At 43.0% G+C, this 9,604-nt stretch overlaps 1 pseudogene; it reads left to right on the plus strand.

Annotated features, from left to right (window-relative positions):
- Positions 1-7,533, plus strand: part of LOC112074892 (SKI family transcriptional corepressor 2-like) — a 32,641-nt pseudogene extending 25,108 nt beyond the window's left edge.
- Positions 7,534-9,604: the final 2,071 nt, after the last annotated feature.

Genomic DNA, 9,604 nt, shown 5'->3' on the forward strand with positions numbered 1-9,604 from the left:
ACCACCAAGGGCTAACAGTCAGTATCTGGATAATGTGTGAAATGATAATGTATGTGATATCAATAGAGAGGTATACATTCTGGGTGATTACAATATTGACCGGCTTTCATCAGGCTGCCCACTCAAGAGAAAGCTTCAAACTGTAACTAGTGCCTGCAATCTTGTTCGGGTTGTCAATCAACCTACCAGGGTAGTTACAAACAGCACAGGAATGAAATCATCAACATGTATTGATCATATCTTTACTAACGCTGCAGAAATGTGTTTGAAATCCATCGGTTGAAGTGATCACAATATAGTTGTAACGGTCGTTCTCCTCCTCTTCGTCTGAAGAGGAGGAGTAGGGATTGGACCAAAGTGATCACAATATAGTAGCCATATCAAGGAAAACCAAAGTTCCAAAGGCTGGACCTAATAAGGTGTATAAGAGGTCATACAATACATTTTTACAGTGATTCCTATGTGGTTGATGTGAAGAATATGTGTTGGTCCGTGGTGTGTAATGACGAGCGAACAGACGCTGCACTTGACACATTTATGAAATTGCTTATCCCAGTTACTAATAAGCACCCATTAAGAAAATGACTGTAAAACCTGTTAAATCCCCTTGGATTGAAGAGGAATTGAACAATTTTATGAAATGAGGGATGAGGCAAAAGAGATGGCAAATAGATCTGGCTGTACATCCGATTGGCAAACGTACTGCAAATTGAGAAATCATGTGACTAAACTGAATAAAAAGAAGTAACTACACTATGAAACAAAGATAAATGAAATAAAAAATGATAGTAAAAAGATTTGTGGCACCTTAAATTACATTTAGGGAAAAAAAGGCAAACTCAGCTCCATCATTCATTGAATCAGACGGATCATTCATCACAAAACCCACTGATAATAAAAACTATTTTAATTACTTTCTCATTGGCAAGATTAGAACATGTAGGCATGACATGCCAGCAACAAACGCTGACACTACACATCCAAGTATATCTGGCGAAACTCTGAAAGACCAGAAGACAAGACAGAACACAGAGGGTGCTCTTTAATGGAAGCCTCTCCAACATAATCCAGGTAGAATCAGGAATTCCCCAGGGCAGCTGTTTAGGCCCCTTACTTTTTTCAATCTTGACTAATGACATGCAACTGGCTTTGAGTAAAGCCAGAGTTTCTATGTATGCAAATGACTCAACACTAAACACGTCAGCTACCACAGCGACTGAAATGACTCAACACTATACACGTCAGCTACCACAGCGACTGAAATGACTCAACACTAGACACGTCAGCTACCACAGCGACTGAAATGACTCAACACATTAACCTTTGCACCCCGTATCTCTACTTGCACATTCATCTTCTGCACATCAATCACTCCAGTGTCTAATTCCTATATTGTAATTACTTCGCCACTATGGCATATTTATTGCCTTAACTCCCTTTTCTTACCTCATTTGCACACACTGTATATAGACTTTCTTCAACTGTATTATTGACTGTATGTTTGTTTATTACATGTGTCAATCTGTGTTGTTGTATGTGTCGAACAGCTTTGCTTTATTCTTGGCCAGTTCGCAGTTGCAAATGATAACTTGTTCTCAGCTAGGCTACCTGGTTAAATACAGGTGGAATAAAACAACAACAAAAAACACCTCTGACCCTACCACACCTCTGACCCTACCACACCTCTGACTCTACCACACCTCTGACTCTACCCACACCTCTGACTTCTACCACACCTCTGACTCTAACCACACCTCTGACTCTAACCACACCTCTGACTCTAACCACACCTCTGACTCTACCACCACCTCTGACTCTACCACACCTCTGACTCTACACACCTCTGACTCTAACCACACCTCTGACTCTACCACACCTCTGACTCTAACCACACCTCTGACTCTAACCAACACCTGACTCTACACACTCTACCACCACACCTCTGACTCTATAACACACCTCTGACTCTACCAACACCTCTGACTCTACCACACCTCTGACCCTACCCACACCTCTGACTCTAACCACACCTCTGACTCTAACCACACCTCTGACTCTACCACACTCTGACTCTACACACCTCTGACTCTAAACACACCTCTGACTCAAACACACCTCTGACCCTACCACACCTCTGACCCTACCACATCTCTGACCCACACACCTCTGACTCTACAACGCCTCTTACCCTAACACCTCTGCTCTACCACACTCTGACTCTAACCACACCTCTGACTCTACCCACACCTCTGACTCTAAACACACCTCTGACTCTAAACACACCTTGACCCTACCAACACCTCTTGACCTACCACATTCTCTTGACCCTACCACACTCTGACTCAACAACGCCTCTTACCTACCACACCTGACTCTAACACACTTGACTCTACACACCTCTGACCCTACCACACCTCTGACCCTGACCCTACCACGCCTCTTACCCTACCAAACTCTGACTCTACCACACCTCTGACTCAAACTCTACCACACCTCTGACCCTTACCACACCGCTGACTCTAACACCTCTACCCTACCACACCTCTGACCCTTACCACACCTCTACCCTACCACACCTCTGACCCTACCACACCTCTGACCCTACACAACCTCTACCTACCCACACCTCGACTACTACACACCTCTACCCTACCACACCGCTGACTCTAACAACACCTCTACCCTACCACACCTCTGACCCTACCACACCTCTTACCCTACAACACCTTGACCCTAATAACACCTCTACCCTACCACACCTCTACCCTACCACACCTCTACCCTACCACACCTCTGACCCTACCACACCTCTTACCCTACAACACCTTGACCCTAACACACCTCATACCCTACCACACCTCTGACCCTACAACACCTTGACCCTAACACCTCTGACCCTAACACACCTATGTCTCTGAATCTGTAGTCTAGGAGTTTACCAGTGGAACATTTTATCAATCACACAGTCCATCTGATTACCAGTCAGATCAAATCAAATCAAATTGTAATTGTCACATTGTTAGGTATGCGTAACTGGCTGTAAGGGAGTCAGGCGCAGGAGAGCAGAATTTGGGTAGCAAACAAAGCCTTTTATTTAGGCGAACAAAAACACACGGCACTAAGAACACTAAACACAATACGGGTTGACATAACCCAGCGCAACCAGTCTAACGTGCGCATACACAAAACAATAAACAATTTCACACACAGACATGGGGGGAACATTAAATACACAACAAGTAATGAGGGAAATGTAAACCAGGTGTGTGGGAAAACAAGACAAAACAAATGGAAAATGAAAGATGGATCGGCTATGGCTAGAAGACCGGTGACGTCGACTTCGGCGGAAGTCGTGACACACACACACGTTTAGCAGATGTTATTACGGTGTAGCGAAATGCTTGTGTTCCTAGCTCCAACAGTGCAGTAGTATCTAACAATTCACAATAATACACACAAATTTAATTAAGGACAGATTAAGAAAATAAATATTAGGACGAGCAATGTCGGAGTGGAATTGACAAAAATAAAGCAGAATAGAATACAGTAAATCAAATCAAACTATTTGTCACATGCGTCGAATACAAGTGTAGACTTTACTGTGAAATGCTMKCTTACAAGCCCTTAACCAACAGTGCAGTTCAAGAAGAAGAAAATATTTAGACTAAATAATAAGTAGACTAAAATAAAAAGAAATAATAAAAAGAAACACAATAAGAATAACCATAACGAGGCTATATACAGGGGGCACCGGTACCGAGTCAGTGTGCAGGCTATATACAGGGGGCACCGGTACCGAGTCATTGTGCAGGCTATATACAGGGGGCACCGGTACCGAGTCAGTGTGCGGGGGTACAGGCTAGTTGAGGTAATCTGTACATGTAGGTGAGGGTGAAGTAACTATGCATAGGTAACAAACAAACAGCGAGTAGCAGCAGTGTACAAGAGGGGGGGTGTCAATGTAAATTGTCCAGTGGCGATATTTATGAATTGTTCAGCAGTCTAATGGCTTGGGGGTAAAAGCTGATGAGGAGCCTTTTGGTCCTATACGTGGCGCTCCGGTACCGCTTGCCGCACGGTAGCAGAGAGAACAGTCTATAACTTGGGTGACTGGAGTCTCTGACAATTTTATGGGCTTTCCTCTGACACCGCTTATTATATAGATCCCGGATGGCAGGAAGATTGYCCCKAGTGATGTACTGGGCCGTTCGCACTACCCTCTGTAGCGCCTTACGGTCAGTTGCCGAGCAGTTGCCATACCAGGCGGTGATGCAACCGGTCAGGATGCTCTCAATGGTGCAGCTGTAGAACCTTTTGAGGATCTGGGGGCCCATGCCAAATCTTTTCAGTCTCCTGAGGGGGATAAGGCTTTGTCGTGCCCTCTTCACGACTGTCTTGGTATGTTTGGACCATGATAGTTCGTTGGTGATGTGGACACCAAGGAACTTGAAACTCTCGACCCGCTCCACTACAGCCCCGTCGATGTTATTAATGGGGGCCTGTTTGGCCTGCCTTTTCCTGTAGTCCACGATCAGCTCCTTTGTCTTGCTCACATTGAGTAAGAGGTTGTTGTGCTGGCACCACACTCCCAGAGCTCTCACCTCCTACATGTAAGCTGTCTCGTCATTGTTGGTAATCAAGCCCACCACTGTTGTGTTGTCTGCAAACTTGATGATTGAGTTGGAGGCGTGCTTGGCCACTCAATCATGGGTGAACAGGGTGTACAGGAGGGGGCTGAGAACGCACCCTTGTGGGCCCCCAGTGTTGAGGATCAGCGAAGTGGAGGTGTTGTTTCCTATCTTCACCACCTGGGGGCGGCCCTGGACTAATTTTCTACACTGGACTAATGTATGTTTTTGCTCTGTCTTGTTCTTCAGATTCCATCCAGAAACAACATCCGGAAAGAAAAGATCACATCACATCTTAACAGCTAAATGGTAAATAAAATATTGATGGTTTCTGTAAGTGTTTTGTAAAGGCATTGAGGAAGATTGTTGTGGAGGAGATTAAAAACAGCTAGATAAATCAAACATGTATATTATTTATAAAAAATGATTAAATGAATGATATTGTTTTTGGAGTTACATGGTGTTGGAAGTTTGCTAGCATGTTGCAAATGTATGAAAGGTTATACAGTGCATTCGGAAAGTATTCAGAAACCTTGACTTTTTTCCACATTTTGTTACGTTACAGCCTTATTCTAAAATTTATGATTTTTTTTTTTTTTTCTCTCATCAATCTACACACAATACCCCATAATGACAAAGCAAAAACAGGAATTTAGAAATCACAGGAATAACAAGAATCACATTTACACAAGTATTCAGACCCTTTACTCAGTACTTTGTTGAAGCACCTTTGGCAGGGATTACAGCCTGGACTCTTCTTGGGTATGACGCTACAAGCTTGGCACACCTGTACTTGGGGAGTTTCTCCCATTCCATCTCTGTAGATCCACTCAAGCTCTGTCAGGTTGGATGGGGAGCGTTGCTGCACAGATATTTTCGGGTCTCTCCAGAGCTGTTCGATCGGGTTCAAGTCTGGGCTCTGGCTGGGCCACTCAAGGCCATTCAGAGACGAAGCCACTCCTGCATTGTCTTGGCTGTGGGCTTAGGGTCATTGTCCTGTGGGAAGGTGGACCTTCGCCCAAGTCTGAGGTCATGAGCACTCTGGAGCAGGTTTTCATCAAGGATCTCTCTGTACTTTGCTCCGTTCATCTTTGCCCTGATCCTGACTAGGCTCCCAGTCCCGCCGCTGAAAAACATCCCCACAGATTGATGCTGCCATCACCGTGCTTCACAGTAGGGATGGTACCAGGTTACCTCCAGACGTGACGCTTGGCATTCAGGCCAAAGAGTTCAATCTTGGTTTCATCAGACCAGATAATCTTGTTTCTCATGGTCAGAGCCTTTAGGTGCCTTTTGGCAAACTCCAAGCGGGCTGTCATGTGCCTTTTACTGAGGAGTGGTTTCCGTCTGGCCACTACAATAATGGCCTGATTGGTGGAGTGCTGCAGAGATGGTTGTCCTTCTGGAAGGTTCTCCCATCTCCACAGAGGAACTCTGGAGCTCTGTCAGAGTGACCATCAGGTTCTTGGTCACCTCCCTGACCAAGGCCCTTCTCCCCCAATTGCTCAGTTTGGCCAGGAGGCCAGCTCTAGGAAGTCTTGATGGTTCCAAACTTCTTCTATTCAAGAATAATGGAGGCCACTGTGTTCTTGGGGACCTTCAATACTGCAGAAATGTGTTGGTATCCTTCCCCAGATCTGTGCCTAGACACAATCCTGTCTCCGAGCTCTACGGACATTTCCTTCAACCTCATGGTTTGGTTTTTGCTCTGACATGCACTGTCAACTTTGGGACCTTAAAGAGACATGTATGTGCCTTTCCAAATCATGTCCAATCAATTGAATTGACCACAGGTGGACTCTAATCCACTGGCAGGTGGTCTAGTGGTTAGAGCGTTGGACTAGTAACCGAAAGGTTACAAGTTCAAATCCCCGAGCTGACAAGGTACAAATCAGTTGTTCTGCCCCTGAACAAGGCAGTTAACCCACTGTTCCTAGGCCGTCATTGAAATAAGAATGGGTTCTTAACTGACTTGCCTAGTTAAACAAAAAATAAACCATCATGTAGAAACATCTTCCATCATCAATGGAAACAGGCTGCACCTGAGCTCAATTTTGAGTCTAATAGCAAAGGAACTGAATACTTATGTAAATAAGMTWTTWTTTTTATTTTTTTTTATTATAAATTTGAACACGTTTATAAAAACCTGTTTTCATTTTGTCACTATTGTCTATAGTGTGTAGATTGATGAGGAAAACAAATGATTTAATCCATTTAGAATAAGGCTGTAACGTAAATTAAAATGTGGAAAAAGCCAAGGGGTCTGAATACTTTTCGAATTCACTGTATACTACTAAACATGATACACATGGTATATTATGATAGTAATGAGGTCATACCTTCCAGGGAACGTGGAAGACATTCCTGAAAATCTGAAGGAGAAACTAAGGTCCTATGAATCTCAGGAGTAAAATAACCTGAAACAGGACTAAAACCATCTGAAACAGATAAGTGACCTCGTCCCCCAGCCAACCCTTGACCATATCCCTTGGACAGATAACAGTCTCTGGTATGAAGTATCATAGAGCATGATACATCAAAAGAGAACATTAAAAACTCATCCTAATTTTATTTATTTTGATTAACTTGAATTTATTCAGGGTAGCCCAATTGAGACCAGGGTCTCAATCCCAATGGTGCCCTGAGTACAAACATTTTCTCACAGACAGGAAGAACAATTAACATTACAAATAGAACAAGAAGAATACAAATAACCACAAGGCATCTTCCTTGTTCAGAAGATATAATGGATGAATTGTCATTAATACAAATTATTATTATATTATATATTATTATRACTAATATTATTATTATTACAAACTGTTAATGCAGATGTATTTAAATATATGTTCTTGAAGTTTCTCTACTATTTATGTTCATAAATAAAAGTCTATACAATAATTAATACTCTGACTTTTCTCTATTGATTATGTTTTTATTCATAATTGTTTACAATACTTTTACTTTGGTGAGAAGACTTTTTAGTCTATGACTGTTCCATCGGTAAGACAGGTCTATGACTGTTCCATCGGTAAGACAGGTCTATGACTGTTCCATCGGTAAGAAAGGTCTATGACGTGTTCTCCGTCGGTAAGAAAGGTCTATGACTGTTCCATCGGTAAGAAAGGTCTATGACTTGTTCCAGCGGTAAGACAGGCCTTATGACTGTTCCATCGGTAAGACAGGTCAATGACTGTTCCATCGATAAGAAAGGTCTATGACTGTTCCAATCGTAAGACAGGTCTATTACTGTTCCATCGGTAACGAAAAGGTCTAGGACTGTCCATCGGTAGAAAGGTCTTATGACTGTTCATTCGGTCATAGACGCAAAGGCTCTACTTACTGTTCCATCGGTAAGAAATGTGTCTATGAGACCGTTCCATCGGTAACACAGGTCTAGACTGTTCCATCGATAAGAAAGGTCACTAACTGTTCATTCGGTAAGACAAGGTCTATACTGTTCATAACACGGTAAGAAAAGGTCTAATGACTGTTCCATATCGAGTAAGATAAAAGTAACACAGAACGTTAATGAGCTGATTTATCCATCGTAAGCATGGACTATGACTGTTCCAGTCGTAAAGCAAGAGGTCATGACTGTTCCACTCGGTAAGAAAGGTCATGATGTTCCATCAGTAACAGGTCTATGACTGTTCCATCGTAAACAGGTCTATGAGTCCAATCGGACGAGAAGTCTATGACTGTTCCAATCTATCGGTAAGACAACAGGTCTATGACTGTTCCATCGGTAAGAAAGGTCTATGACTGTTTCCATCGGTAAGACAGGTCTATGACTGTTCCATCGGTAAGAAAGGTCTATGACTGTTCCATCGGTAAGAAGGTCTATGACTGTTCCATCAGGTAAGAAAGGTCTATGACTGTTCCATCGGTAAGACAGGTCTATGACTGTTCCATCGGTAAGAAAGGTCATGACTGTTCCATCCGGTAAGAAAGGTCTATGACTGTTCCATCGGTAAGACAGGTCTATTACTGTTCCAATCGGTAAGAAAGGTCTATGACTGTTCCATCGGTAAGACAGGTCTATGACTGTTCATCGGTAAGAAAGGTCTATGACTGTTCCATCGGTAAGACAGGTCTATTACTGTCAATCGGTAAGAAAGGTCTATGACTGTTCCGTCGTAAGAACAGGTCTATGACTGTTCATCGGTAAGACAGGTCTATGACTGTTCCATCGGTAAGACAGGTCTATGACTGTTCCATCGGTAAGAAACAGTCTATGACTGTTCAATCGTAAGAAAGGTCTATGACTGTTCCATCGGTAAAGACAGGTCTATGACTGTTCAAAATCGGTAAGAAACAGGTCTATTGACTGTTCCATCGGTAAGACGGTCTTAATGACATGTTCCAATCGGTAAGACAGGTCTATGACTGTTCCATCGGTAAGACAGGTCTATGACTGTTCCATCGGTAAGAAAGGAGGATGCATTATATTCAATGAAGCAGTCAAAAATCCTTGGTAAAAGTAGAAATTCATTATTTGGTCAATTGTCTTAAGTGAAGGACGAAGGACGGATTTTAAAAATTTGGCTAGCCAAAGATTGTCTATCATATTAACAAGATCGACATGTGACCGCTCTAACAATGGAAATGCATGTCCTTTAAAGATGAAAGGCAAGCGGGAGGGGGCAGATAGCGTGTGAACAACCGGCCATAGAGATAGATAMAGGACTCATCTTTGTATTCTGTGCCTTTATGGTGTCTGACAGCATTGCCAGCGCCATTGAGGCAATCTCCATTTTAAAGTAGTCAATTTTTCTTCTTCAGCTGATTGCTCCCAACTCATAGGAACCCGGTTGACTACTTTAAAATGGCGGACGCCCTCAATGGCAARGTCCATGCTAAAATGGGTTATATGCCATTGTCTCATATCTCGCAAAGGGTAATGGGATAGATAAAAGTCTGGCTACAATGGGCTGCCATAACATTCTAAAATATTACCCAGGTGACATCTGCTG

The sequence above is a fragment of the Salvelinus sp. IW2-2015 genome, unplaced genomic scaffold, assembly GCF_002910315.2.
Source record: "Salvelinus sp. IW2-2015 unplaced genomic scaffold, ASM291031v2 Un_scaffold2870, whole genome shotgun sequence".
Classification (NCBI taxonomy): Eukaryota; Metazoa; Chordata; class Actinopteri; order Salmoniformes; family Salmonidae; genus Salvelinus; species Salvelinus sp. IW2-2015.